The sequence below is a fragment of the Parasteatoda tepidariorum genome, chromosome 1, assembly GCF_043381705.1.
Source record: "Parasteatoda tepidariorum isolate YZ-2023 chromosome 1, CAS_Ptep_4.0, whole genome shotgun sequence".
Classification (NCBI taxonomy): Eukaryota; Metazoa; Arthropoda; class Arachnida; order Araneae; family Theridiidae; genus Parasteatoda; species Parasteatoda tepidariorum.
The window spans coordinates 86,536,282-86,551,830 of NC_092204.1; the positions used below are offsets into that span (position 1 = coordinate 86,536,282).

The 15,549-nt window shown below is 29.7% G+C and overlaps 1 protein-coding gene across 2 annotated transcripts in view; it reads right to left on the minus strand.

Moving 5' to 3' along the window:
- The window catches only part of LOC107436332 (LIM domain-binding protein 2), a 106,667-nt gene extending 91,648 nt beyond the window's left edge, over positions 1–15,019 (minus strand). Inside the window, exon 1 of one of the 2 annotated variants that reach the window (XM_071183326.1) lies at positions 14,763–15,019. The gene's annotated coding sequence lies outside the window, so the exon portion shown is untranslated. The remainder of the gene's footprint in view (positions 1–14,762) is intronic. The other variant, XM_071183311.1, reaches the window with a different exon arrangement.
- Between the last annotated feature and the right edge of the window lie 530 nt (positions 15,020–15,549).

The following is a 15,549-nucleotide window of genomic DNA, read 5'->3' on the forward strand; positions in this document are numbered from 1 at the left end:
CAATAACCATTTTAATTTAAGCTTATAATTATTTTCGTTTCCGTAAAAAATTACAGCCTAGAAAATATTGTTATTTAAATCATAATATTTTTTTCTCTAAGAAAAAATGGCCAGAATGATAATAAAAAAAATTAAATGAAAATACGTTAGCATTTTTTAAATAATCTAGAAGAGATTTGCTAAAACTAATATTTACAAAGTGGTAATTATTATAGCAATTTTCAGCTATGGTTGAAAATTCGAATTTAAATTACAAGTATTTTTATATTGTAATACCCAGGAAACTATTTGACCACAGAAATTTTATACTTTGAATTTTCTCTATCAACTTACAATTTAAAAAAAAAAAAAAAAAATTGTGTTACTGTTACTGATACAATACTAATACAATGTTAACTGACATTTTCAAGTAAATATAACACATGAACTTGACATCTTCAGGTGTGATCATTAAAATGCTTTGTTATACATAAATGTATAATACTTTATGAATTTATATTTCAACTGGTCTGGCAAAATTATTTTAAGCTTGAAAACTGAGGAAATTTAAAAAAAGGTCTGTGAAATGAAATTTCAGTATTTAAAAGTATTGATTTTGTATGTTATATTAAAACTAAGATATCGCCATGTGTATTATGATGATTTTATTAAGTTAGATCTTTTATTTTTTACTTTATTTTATTAATAAATGACTAAAGTTTATTGTATTAAACTTAATTTTGAACTTATAACAATAATTCTGATTTAAATTCAATTTTTAATTTTAGGCACAATAAAAATGCCAGTTTGAAATCGTTCAACCTTTCTTGAGATATGATTGGGTTCTTGCAACTCGGGAAGAAGTGAAGTAATTATGTCTAATCACGTGACTTAAATCAGATTTAATTGGTTACCTGTAAGAGACGCCACGCGCGTGTATCAAACCTGATTTGCATCTGAATCTGCAAATGTCACGAGTTACCTGCAATGACGTCACTTGCAGGCGTCCAATTATAGGGACAATATTTTCGAAGTTTCTATTGTTCATCTCAAAATAATAAGTTATAGGGGACATTCATTTACAGAAATAGTATTAACATAATCTAAACAAAACGATAAATTAATAAATAATTAGAAATGAGAAAATTTTGGCACCAAGCATTATTTTTTATAAAAACTTACAATCACAACTTTTAAAGAACTGCTATCACAACTTTCATTCTATATACATCGCATAAAAGTTGTTATAGAGTTAAAGTACAAATTCTTAAAAATTGGGAATGACGAATCTTAGGCATAAAAACTTGCTTAATTATTATTATTTTGCAAACACTCTTAAAGAAAGTTGCCTTGCCAAAATATTTATTTAGAATGATATACAGTAGCGTTTAAAAGCTTAGAAAGAAGCATTTGAAAATATTTTCCCGACATAATAAGAGTTTATGAAATAAAAACATCTTCACAAAATAATAATAATAATAATAATAATGATCATGGAAAAATTGAGATAATACAATTAAAATGTAAATTATTCCTAAGAAATAGAAATTAATTTTTATTTAATTCAGTTAATTTTTATTCACGAAAATAATATAAGAACTTACTTTAGGAAAACATTTATTCAGAACTATATGCAATAAAAAGTTAGGTAAACCCCATTATAAAAGAATCTTTCCAGCCTGATGAGTATAGTTGGAGGGAAAATATTTTCACATAGTAATACTTAAAAAATGAAAATGACGAAATTTGGACACTAAGAAATACTTCCCCCACAAAAAAAATTAAAGCTTTCGATACAAAAATATTTATATTTATTTTCACTTAATGTTATTTCGGAAGTAGCATAGCTACTAAGTTAGCTAACTTACTTTGGAAGAAAAGTATCTTCCCAGCATGATATGTAGGCTTGAAGAGAAAATATTTTCCCAGTAGTGATTTTTAAAAAATGAAATTGGCGTAATTTAAACTCTGAGAGTTATTTCCCTCACAAAAATAATAAAAGTTTACTATAGAATATCATTTATTTCCAAAATAACATAAAGTTTGGTAAACCATATTGTAAAAGTATCTTCTCACCATGATGAATATACTTACAGTGAAAATATCTTCACAGGAGAAATTAAATATATATAGAACTATCAGTTATATAGTAAATATATATACATTTAGAATTATTCCATCAAAAAACAATTACAACTAATTATAAAAAATACACTTATTTCGGAAGTAGCATAAGGCGAAAAAACTTTTGCAAACCTCATGGTAAAAGTGTCTTCCCAGCATGATGTGTATGCTTGCAGTGAAAATACCTTCACATGGGAAATTATATCGAATAAAAATTGATGTAAGACTGAAAAGTAAATTCTTAAGAAATGGCAAAATTTTGGGGTTCAGAGTTCTTTTGTATTCTAAAAAACAATTAAAGAATTTGGTATGCAAAAATATACATTTAAAAAGTAACATGGTGTGCTAAAATATGAGTTAAACCACACTGTAAAAGTATCTTTACGGCATTATGAAGTATAGTGATGGGAAAGTATGTTCGTGGGGGAATTGAATCAAATAAAAATTAAGATAAAACTGAAATACAATATTAAAATATAGGGAAAATAAAATTTTAAGCTAGTTTAAGTTATTCCATGTTTTTTTTAATTTTAACTTGGTCAATCAAATTATTTATTACATAAAATGTTAATGTGACGAATGACTGTTTCGACACAACTATTGTTAAAGTACTTTCCCAGAATACTGCGATTTCTTTGTTTTTCCAAATGCCATTTGGCTTTATCTTTAATCTTATTAATTCAATATTTAAAGCGACATGAAGCTTATGTGCGTTACTTATTTTCATCGAATATTTTTTATTTTGCAATTTTTTTCAGCAAATTGAATATTCAAATTCATTTCAAACTTATACTCCTCTCAAACTTGAAATATTTGAATTAATTTCAAACTGATAAGGTATATGTATTGCATAGAAAGTAGATATCATGGGTTGGAATCTAATAAAAGATTATTTTATTAGTTTTATTCTTTCAGAATTCCATGATGAAACGAAAATCATAAATAATAAAATCATTTTCATAGCCAACGTAATTTAAGAAATGCTATAAAAACCAATGCATAAAACGGAGAAATCGGCGAAGCCACGAATGAATTCTTATTAGTTATACAAATATAATTCATGAATTTAAATTAAAAGGGGAATAATTTCAAACGAGGAGGGATTTAAAGCAATATTTTAACGTATCTTTTCATAAAATTGCCTAATTTTTGTCGTATCCTCAAACGCCAGCATTATCTGTTTAAAGCTTATTTCAATTGTCGGAATGCAGGGAGGGAGGAGTAAAACGTCACGTGTTGTAACCATGGAAACTGAAAGATCTCTCACAAACTCTTCCGGTGAATGGAGAAGAGAAAATGAATCCCGAAAATCGGAACAAAGCATCCAGGAAAAAAAGGAATGCTTGAATCCCGGATAGAAAACGGAATCACCGCGTCCCACTCTCCATTTCTATTTCGTTCCCTCCCTCCCCCCTTCTTTGAGAAATAGAAACCTTCTTCCGCCCGCCATTAAATGCGAATTCCAGTAGAGCCGTGCAAGAAAGCTCCTCCCTTCACTTCAGTTTTTTATTCATTCATTTTTCTTTTCTTTATTTTATTCCGTTTTAAATCGATCCAGTTGCTCCTTTTCTCCAACAGAAAAGCGCGCGTCTTCTTTCCTTTTCTCGGTTACGGTCACGGTTGCCTAGCAGCAATCTCGTCTGCGCATAATATTCAGTTCATTCTGATGACAATCTATTCTTCGACTTTTCTTTTTAAAAGAAAAGAAATAAAGAAAGAACTCAACTTCTTTTCCGTTTTGTTCAGAGAAACGTTCGAAATGGGATGCGATGAGTTGCATTGCAAACGATAAGGGAAGGACGCGGAGGCACAGACAATTTTGCGCAGCTTTGATTTTAGGTAGGCGGTTGCCTTTTCTTCCAAATAAAACGATACTGCATAAATTAGAATTTTTTTTCTGCAGCCGAAATTCGAGGTTTTTAATATATTTCCCATTCAAGTTGAATAGGAAAGAAATCAGCAGAAGATGTTGAAAGACTCGATAGTTCGAAAACTCTGTATGTGTTATTCTGTTCATGTAAATATTGGAAACGAATTTGAAACGACAAGACATATAAAAATAAACTCAGAACAGTACGATCACAACATTTTGAGAATTATTTTTAACAGTCAATGTTAGTGATAACTAAGTACAAGAAAAATATGGAAGATTTTAAAATAAAATTACATTTCAATGCATTTTATTCCAAACTTCGAACGTCTAATGAATTTTCAAAAAATTTATAAGCAAACAATTTCGCATATTGAGTTAAGGATTTTCCTTCTTACATTAAATCAGAATTCAAAATTAATAAGCAAATTGAAATTAGAATTAATAAGCAAACAATTTTGCATATTGAGTTAAGGATTTTTCTTCTTACTTGCCAAACCTTAGTTATCAAATGTTAAAAATTCGTGCATTTAAAATCTGTTTTCCTGAGAGCTGTTCAAATTATTTAGTTTAAAAATTTTTTGTATTTTCAGAATTAAAATTCCATGTATACCTTAGAATTAAATTTTTCATTAAATATTAAATAAAATTTAACAAAAAAGTAAATTAGAAGAGAACTAGTAAAAATTTATTTTTGTGTAGTTCATTTATCTTTGGATAAACGAATTCTAAAATTGTGTGGCAAAAAGGCTTCGATTCGCTCAAAACATTTTAGAGATATAGCAAAATACGTAGAAAGAAAAATCAGCTTTAAAGGGCTCAAACTGTCGTGACTATTTTTTTTTTTTTTTTTTTTTTTTTTTTTTTTTTTTTTTTTTTTTTTTTTGGCTTTAGCTTCCTCCTCCCATATTTTTAGCGCAAAGAATCAAAATCCGTTGAAAGGAAGGTAAGTTTATTTAGATAAAGTTTTTTTTTCGTGTCTGATTTCGTAACTTAAAATATTATCTGCGCATATTAATTAGCATATTTTAAGTTAGGCCCCTCAAACAATTAAGATTAGCGCGTGAAAATCTGATCATAAAACCGAAAGTTATTCAGGGTGTTCACTTCTTTTTTGCTCACTGCATAGTTACATAAGTTGAAAGAAATTTCACTGTTAATATTAAATAGAAAAACCGTATCTAGAATCTATAGTTTAATTCATCGCACTATGCATCTCGCATTCTCTCTTCATAAGCTGATAGGCGAAATCTTAAATTCGAACTAAGTAAGTACCAAGAACTTACCTTATAAGTAAGTCCAAGAAAATAAATAGTAAAATACTGCACTTAATTCCCTTTAAAATCAGTCATTGTATCTAAACTAATACGTGGAACATTTATAAGTTAAATCATAATGATTCAGCATCAACATATTCACAGCTGAAGAATGCAGCAGCACGGGCAGAAGTATGATGTAGCAATCATTTGTGGCTTGAGATTCACCTGATTCAATATCAACTAGATTGAAGCCACTCTTAGAAAAACCAGTTTCATCAAAATATAAATTGTTTTAATCAAAAAGGAATTTTTTGAAACTTTATTCATGTGTTTAGAGAACCCTGTTTACGTTCTATCTAAATCCTATGATTCAATTATACACCAAATTAAAGATGTATCAAATTCGAACATTATTATGCTTATGGTTAAATTTTAAACCATGTAAAAATATCCGAAAACTACCACGATATTTAGGATCAATTTAATACAATATTAAAATAGCTATTTGAATCTGCCTACTAGAGTTTAGTTTGACTTCCGTTAAGGATGAATATTATGATACAATTTGATACACCATATTAAGTTAGCAGAAAAAATTTGATTACTATTATGAAATGTTCACAATACCCTGATACTACTAAAATAATTTTAAACATTAATAATTTTAGGCCATAAATTTTAGTGCACATTATTTTGGTTCAATTTAAAGACTTTTTCTTTTAGTCTATGGTACAATTTCACGCAAAAATAAAACCACAGCGAATTTGCACGAAATTCTACGTAATATTATGTTAGTAGCAAATGGTAGCTCAGTATTAGAGATAAATTTGCAAAAATGCATTTTTTTTGTTTTGTAATAGTTTCACTGATTTTAATTAGAGTGATTTCTATTAGGAATAATCAATTAAGTTTGTTTTTCATAAAATGCTAATCATCTTCAGAGAATAACTGATCCTACCTTTATAATACGCAACGCGAACGGGGTGGAGATTCGTAACTGTTTTGGTTTGATTGTTTATGTTTGCCTTAAAGGCCTGTTTAGACGATCCAATTTCTTGGACAGAGATTGATTGATATTGATGGAAACTTGTTTTGCTTTGAGCTTTGATCGTGTAAACAAACATCCAAGAACTTGGTCCAACTTCTTGGACGATAGTAGAGCATGTTCTACTTTCCATCCAAGTTTTTTCTCCCTTAACCAATCAGCGTCCTTGGTTTTGTGACGTCAACAATCAGGCAGTAAATTATGTCATCTTCTTGTCTGTTTTCATATATTTTAGTCCAAATAAATTGACCTGTTGCGGTTTATTTGTGTTATTATGATTTTATTTGAATTTATTCAGTAATTTTAAACTTATGTAAGTATTATTTTATAATGTTGAATATGAACAATGCGCATGCGCGAGTTTTTCTTTCAACGAATCAGCGACATTCAAGAACTTGGATAGTGTCAACGAATCATCCAATTTCTTGGACAGAGAAATCCGTCCGATTTCTCGGATTCAAGAAATTGGACCGTGTAAACAGGCCTTAACTCCAAAGCAAGTTAAGAGATTCAACCGGTTCTATTACGCAACATGCTCTGCTTTGTGCATATTTGAGAAAGGGAAAACCTCTTCACGCTCTTTAGAACCGGTTTTTGTTTACATTCAGAGCAAAAAAAACTGCTCAGAGAGGGAAAAAAAGAGGTATTTCTTCTAAATACTATAGGTTATCTTCCACAAACTCGTTCTTTTGTGGCACCCTATTGCCACAGATTAAAAGGTTAAAATAAAAATACGAAATTACCAACTTAATTTGAATATAGAAACAACCAAAAAAAAAAAAAAAAAAAAAAAAAGCACCAAAACAATGAAAAATGGCGCAAACCTGAAGCGGAGAAAGAATTAAAGTAAGGGGAAAAAACACTGTTGAAACTCGTTTACGGAATAGATAACGAGTTAATTTTTTTATTTTGTGACATAGTCAAGTTAACTCTTAACCTAGCTTACAGATCAAACGCAAATATTTGCCGCAATTTTGTTTCAAATCTAAACAAATACCTGCTCTTCCTCACGAAGAAACAAGCAGAGCTCATTACACAACGAGTTCTGTTACATAACAGAACTGATTGAAAACCTTTCCTATCTTTGAATATCAGCAAAAGTTGAGGCAAATATTTACACAGAAAACGAAGCAGATAGGAGCCCATCTGCCCGTCTCGCGATTTGCATTGTCACTATGCTGATCCAGATATCTACACTGGCAATGAACAACTAGTCATCTTATGACATAGCGAAGTTAACTGCTAACCGTGGTTTAAATCAACATGTAAACATTTAGCGCAATTGTTTTCCAAATCTAACAAATACCGTTTTGAAGTGTGCGTTGTTCCTCACACATACACAAACAAACATAGCTGGTTACGTAAAAGAACCCCAATATTGACTTCGAGTATCAAGAATAGTTGAGGTAAATATTTACAAATAAAACGAAACAGTTAAGAGGGATCCTCTGGAGAATACTCAATTCTCCCTCCCGGAATTGCTGCTTCTTGATCAACCATAAGAGAGTCAAAACGATCGAGAGAAGAAACACATACTATACCAAAGTTACCAACCACATCAAAAAATATCAATTATAACAAAAGAACCAGGCATACTGGACCCTAATAATTTGCTTAAAAAAGTATAAAATAACTCGGTGCTACATAATGGATGTTACTGTTGTTGCAATGCTATTATACATTGTTCTTACATCATCATCATCCCATCATTTTGCCCCATTTTTAGGGATCTATCTTTAAACGGCCATGATGAGAATGCCACATAATTTTGACTCCGATCTAACGATGTGAGCAGTGCCTGAGCTGGTACCCCTCTCTCCGAACTGCCTCAACACAACAAACGAGAGGTCTTTCAGGAACGACAATTTTAGCGTTCACTTTGCTGCATTTGTCGGCTGTCAAGATCAAACTCACTAAACCCAGCTCCCGACGCCTGAACCGATTGCGTTGCAAGTGAGCTGGATTGTTTTTATGTTGTTCAGTTCTACAGCTCGTAATTTTACAGCAATTAACGGGAACTTATTGAAATTAATCGACAGATAGACTTAGTGGATATTTTAATGGCAAGGTCATTTAAATAAACTAGTATTTTACATACACATGTGTACACTGTACAGATACTCAAACCAATTCAAGTAGATATTTGGAAAGGTAAGTAAAAGGTTTAAAAGCAAAGGTATAAATGCTCGCTCTTGACAAGTTAGTAAAATTTGATGACTAGTACCTTTGAGCTAAATTGTCTTTTATATTGCTATAAATTTATTCGAATAGGGTAGGGAACGTCAAACAGTGGACCCAATCGAGGAAACTTAATAGGAGGACGACACTAAATACTGCTGAAAAATGTCTTTCAAGAAAAGCGTCGTCATCAGCAAAATGCAATTTCCGATCCTGCTAAATTTGAGCAAAGAGAGCTCAACAGTGGCTATATCTAGTTTCACGCTGGCTTGGAATTGAAAATCGAATCGTATCCTGATTGGTCGAGAGCTTTAATTGACACCGGAGGCTTTGGGATCGCCATTTGGCGTTCCACAATCGATTGAAAAGCAGCCAAGCTAAGAAGACGTGGAATGAAGAGGGAGGAATTTCGCCCATTGGTTCAATGATTCCTACTGTAATTTAACAGATAAGAAAGATTGGATAAAAATACAGTGAAACTTCTCTAAAATGTAGGCGTTTCCAATAAAAGAAAAAGAAGAGTTATCCATCTTATGAAAGGAATTATTTAACTTTGAAGTCACTGTTTTCGAAAATTTGGAGTTTGCTTTGCAAAAGAAAGATAGTGCGAAGAAATTTTCGAAGCTCGGCTATGGAACTCAATTATAAATGAAATAATAAAACTTGAATTCCTTAGAAGAGAAACTTCTAAGTATCAAAAGAATTATTCAGCCGTAAATGATGCCCTTTGAATAATTTCTTTTTATTAATTTTGAGCGATAATTGGAAATGTAATTAGATAATAAAAAAATAAACACTTCACTTTTATTTCATCTCAAAGTTTATGAATGAAAAAAGAAATTGTTTTGAAACATCAAATAACAAACTAGGATTTATATTTTACTTCTTAATGAATCCTATTGTGAATGAATGGATTTTAAACATTTATATTTCGGAAACTATTACACACATGATAGTAAGTGACAAACTAAATTATAGAAAAATATAAAAATTTTTATCAATTGAAATTTGAAAAATAAATTGAAATTCCATAGATTTTCAGTGGAAATTGTTTACAGTAGTATTGAACATCAAACAGCATCAAATCGATAGTCTAATGCATTTTGTATTTCCTTATTGTCAATGGTCCTAAAGCTGCACAAACGCTGTGTTTTCGGCATTCGTTGTTCATAAATTCTCGTTGTACGTTGCCTTTGAAACAACCCAAATTTTTAAATTTTAAAAGTTACTCCAACGTTGCATTTTTTTCTTGGATCATAAACATTTTCAAAAATTGAGAATGATTCATTAATTTTTATAATTCTTATGTTGCGGAAAAATATCGCCAAACTGACGATTTCTAAAATTTTAATGATTTTTAAAATATTAAAGTTCTTTGTCCATTCTAAAGCCCAGATAATTCCTTATGGCAAGGTGGTATAATGCATTGTTTAAAACCATACCTTTGTCACAAGTTTTGGCGAGTAAGCTTCGAAAAATTCTCTTAATCCTTAACGGTCCGGAAGAATTTCTAGTTTAGCGTCCTTTAGGTACAGTGGGATATCTGCAAGTGACGTAGTGTGGATATTTCGATCCTGATTGGCTGTTGAAATGCGTAATTTGTTTACGTTAGCAACTGTTCTTTCCATTCTATTTCGAGTAAGCCAAGCCCGTCAAGTATCAATTCTCTTAAGTGACAGATTCTAAATTCTTTCTCAATGTTTTCAATTCAAGTAGACGAGAAAGAATTATATTTCAACTAATTCGATGTGAAATACGGCTATGTATTTCATTAACTTATCGTTAATTAACCTTCTAACTTATGAGGAGAAACTTAGCTCAACTTTAATACGTCCTTTTGCTGATAAAGATTAGCTGGCGCTGATGTCATAGGTCATATGTGTGGGTATGGGAGGTCTTCTTCTTGAAGTGCAAATACCCAATTGATGTATAATATACTGCGTATAATATATATAATAACTGAGGGTTGGCGAGTAGTGCATAATTTAAATAAGAGAATTTAATTTGAAAAATTGTCATTATTAAGAATTTGTTTACTCATAAATTGAATTCGAAATTTAAACTAAATGCGCTGTTTTGCTTTATTTCAGGTATAACAGTACGTAGCTACAAATATTCTTTCTTATCTAATCCCCAAATTTATTTCGCTAAATTAAACTACGATGTCCAAAAATAAGTACATAAATAAAATAAAAATAAAGAAGAAAATCTTGAACTTAGGTATAAAGTAACTTAAAAACTACTGACTTACTAATTAATAATATTTTAGAATCTTAATGTTCCCATTACATTTCAATTAAAGTATGCAGAATTAAGTACTTACTGCTAATTACATGGACGGTTGTGTCTAATCACGTGGTTGTGCATGACGTGTTAACTTTACAGCAGTATGTCTTGGGTTTATTATCACGCTTAATCATATTAAACTGGATACCTGCAAGCGACGTCGTGCATGTGTGTCGAACCTGATTGGCTGAACCACTCGAGACGTCACTTGCAAGTATCCAAATCAAATTTTTTCCTCGAATAGGTTTTTATGTTACAAAAGAGAGAAGCGTGCAATTTAAAATTTAATAATTTCTGAAACATCGGCAGTAGTAAATTTTTCTTCTTTTTTTTAATAAGATTTTTTGTATCACTGTACGTATCAGTATCACCAGGAAAAATTTTGTGTGCAAAAACACAATGGAGAACATGACTAGCACACATTGTTTCTAACTGTTAGAGTATGGGGACATACACCCTCCCTCCCCTTGTTTCTAACTGTTAAAGTATGGGGACATACACCCACCCTCCCCTTCATTAAAAACGCCTATGATTTTCGCACATGCACATACGAAGAACCCTAAAAGCATCAAAATCTTTCCAAATAAAATTCGCTTATCGAAAAAAATTGAAAACGATTTTTAATTTAAAAACGCTCAATATAAAAATATTTTTTAAGTAGGAAGAGTATTTAAAATAAATAAAAATAAAGTAAATTTTCCAGCTTTTACAGGAGAAACAAACTGCTAGTACCGATTTTAGAAGAAAATTCTTCGTTAAATTCGAGTTATGCAAATTATTAAATAGAATTAAGAATTGTTATCGTAATCAAAACAATGGATTTGAAAATTGTTTTACAAATTAACATATATATGTCAAATTGATATTCTAAATTTCCTTGATAAAAAATACTAAAGTATGAAACAACTGTGTGTATAAACTGTATGTGTAACTCAAATTTGATAAAAAAGAAGGAATTAAATAAATAGGTGTTGTATCTAAAAATAAGCAAATGATTAATTTAAGCAAATATTCGATGTAACAAAAATAATAGTGAAAACCGTGGAAAAAAAGAATGAAAATACTTTCAAAAATTAAAACAATATAACATAATCGAAGAATTTCTTGGATAGCTAAAAGCATCAAATATGGCGCACAACAAAATTTTGCATTCGAGAAAAGCTCCAAACGAGAGAGGCGCTCGGGGAACATTTGGTGATTCAATTCGTGAGAAAGAATGATCTGTCGTGCGTGCATAACGAGCGGCCATTTTTACTGCCTTTCGCCACGCGTGAATGAATGCTCGACGCAAGCGCAGTTCTTTTCACAATGGATCGCTGATCTCGAATACGACCGATTTTTCCCAGCGGATATGTTTAGAAAGTTCCATTGACGCCATTTCGTTTTTACAAAGTAAAAAGCCTCAATTTTGGATGGCAAAAAATGTAGAAAATCGTTTGCTTTTAAGATAATTGCTTATCTTAAAAAGAACTTTTTTTTTCTTTTTTTGAAGCGAGGCAATTAACTTCGATTAAAAATAGAAATCGTACTCAAGTTTTACTCTAAATTTTATTAACTGCTAGTATCTGCTTTTTTGCAAACTATTTTTTTACAAGCACTCATTTTATTTTCGAAATTCTCTATTTGTTTTATACGATAAAAGTGTGTAAGAATCATCCCTTTAAAATTGTTCTTCGAATTCCATATCGTCCTAAGTGTATATATGTATATGATACTACAATTCGATGATAATTGAAATATAATATACATAATATAATATGTATAATATAATATTCATAATATAATATATATATAATATAATATGTCTCTTCACATTGTGATCATGAAACAAAATCCTCTTAGATTCAAATAACAAGATATATAAATAAAGTATAAGATTGTCGTCCAAAAAGTTATTTAAGATGAATTTCTCACCGACCTTATAACTTTTATTGGGATTAAAAACTCCAATTGACAAGGGTAAATCAAATTATATTTTTATATAAACAATCACTTTGTAAAGACATACAAACAGGAAAAAAAAAAAAAACACCTTAAAATATCATTTTTAAGTGATAAAACTGTAGAAAATATTGTCTAATATATTAGACGCTGGATGTTAGGAGGATGTACGGATGTTTCTGCTGGTTTTTGGCTCTTAAATTTTAAGACAAATTGGTATTGTTCTTATTACACTAAGAGTTTTTTTTCCTTCCGAAAAGGTTATGTATCCCTGTTTTGCGTGATAAAAAAATCTTTTTTTACGTAACACAGATAAAATATTGAATCAAAATTTATATAAGAAAAGAAAGTTATCAAAACGTGCTGAAAGTGGAATCTAAACATATCAATAAAAAACCTTTCTTTGTGATAAGGAACAAAAAATGAAATGGAGGGATATAACTTTCTCCGCAAGCCGTATGCATATTGCAGAGAAAACACTTTTACGGCTCTCTTTAAAATCAACGCCCTATTGTAATATAAGCTCAGACAATAATTTGAAGAAATATTAATAATAAATAATTTTAAAAAATACTCAAAAATTTGAAGAAATATTAAAAGACGACGGTTAAAAAAGATTGAAAGGGAAAAAAATTTTGCTGAAATATTTCACTATGTTTCGTTTTTATTGAAAATTTCGAGTGTTGTTGTAGGATGATTGAAGTTCAGCAATTCTGTTTCAATGACCCCCCCCCCCGAGAAAATAAACACATTTCGCTTAATATTACAGTTTTTTTGCTTCTTCTTTTTGTAATAATTCTAAGGAGCTATCAACCAAATACTCAGCACATATACTCAGAGGATACTTGAGGAAGAAAAACAATAAAAATATAACCATATTCTAATTATAAATAATAATAGCTAGTTAAAACGCTAAAGCAGATAAAAAAAAATTATGCACATTTTATAGGTTTTGTTTTTTAATATTTTATATGTTTTAATAACATTTTCTTATCATGTTTACATTCGTGTAAAATTGATTAGGCTATGAAAGTGTAAAATTTTTTTTTCTTTTAATTTTGGTAAAATTGTTTACAGAAACTATACGAAAAAAAAGAAACATTTAAATTGATCAACGTTGTTTTTAACAAATAAACAAATACAATTAATTTTATTTACAATTGCTAAAATACTTTAATCTACTTACCTATTTAGTTAAACATGAATTCTTTACCAGAGTAAAAATATGCTGATAAGATTCGGATAAAAGTATTTTTTCATGGACCTAAATGTTTTAAATTTGCCTATTTTTAAAATAATTTGGTGTTCTTTTATCAATATAATCATGTTGGAAAGAGTATACGTTTAATTAATGAAGAAATTTACTAAAGAAGAGAAAATTTATTTTAAAACAGCTTAAAAAACAAAGCTCTAAACTTTTTTTCCTTTTTTTATTGAAACATTTTATCGATCAATTATCAAAACATTTTAAATTCGTGAGAATAAAAGCAAAATTTGAATTATATGTAAAATTTATTACCAAATTGGAGAAGAGTTTGATAAAAAATTTACAAAACATGGTAAAAAATTCTTTTTCAGGACTTTTATGTTTTAAATTGCCAAAATTATAAATAATTTAGAAGTCTTTAATTAAAATTTATCTAATATTATTACGGACTGAATGGTTAAGTGGTAAAATATCAAATTTGTAATTCAAATCAACGGATAAATTATCAAACTGTAAAAAATTGATAAAAAAATTGCATCACACGCAAAAAAAAAAGAGCCTCATAGTTTTATGAAATAATTTAGTAGTCTGCAATCAGAACTTAACTATTACTAATAAATTTAAATGATTTACTTAAATAATAAAGTAAAGCTACGGAAAATCAAAACTTTAATTAAAATAACTATTAATTAAGAAACGAAGGTCAAACATAACTTTTCGTCTCATTTATCAAAAACACTTGGCTAATTAATAAACTTTCGATTTTTGAACAAAATTAAAGGGTTAATTATCAAACTGAACTTACTTGTAAAACTGATTGATATAAAACTTTTTACTATAAATATTTATAATAAGTTTAGATTTCAAACTTACCTTAAGAGAATGTAATTAAAACTTCACGAATCTGTTCCAAGATACCAAGTTTTAATTTCTGTTCTGTTCGTCTTCTTGGGCATAAACAAACTTAAATGTCCAGACCACAGTATCGAAGCAGTCACCCGCTAAAGGTGAGTTTCAAATAAACCTTCATTGTCAAATGATAAGCATTGTGTCATGATGACGTCATACGTCTAGCTATTGTGTATTCCGACATTTCTCCCTTCTCCCCCTCCCACTTTACGAAACTTCCCTCTTTGTGTATGTGGGAAAAGTAGCTGAGTTTGAAAAGGAATAATTTTATTTATATGTTTAACTTTTTTTTTCTTCCCCTTTTAGAGAGTAATATGGACTTCCTGTTACTGGCTCGTTTTATTATTTACGGTTCGAAATTATGAAAATTGTATAATTAGGCACTCAATTTTGATAAACAACCGTCATAAATTTTCAACTCTTTGTTCTAATATCTGGAGAAAAAAAATCAGCTATGAAGTAATTTAGAAAGGGGAGCGTGAAAATTATATATGTATACAATATTAGAAAGCACTCCTTGGATATAATTGTGTGAGCTGATGAAAAGATTTTATCTTTTATTTTCCGGATTTCTATACATTTCTTCACCTTTTTTTCAGATTTTTTTCCGGTTTCTTGTCATTTTTATTATTGTTTCTCTTTTTCCTCCTTTTCTCATTGATCCGCAATTTTGTCCATGTTTTCTCTACACTTTGAACAGTTGATACAGTTACGATTCTACAGTTGATAAATTTACGATTTTTTTTCCGTT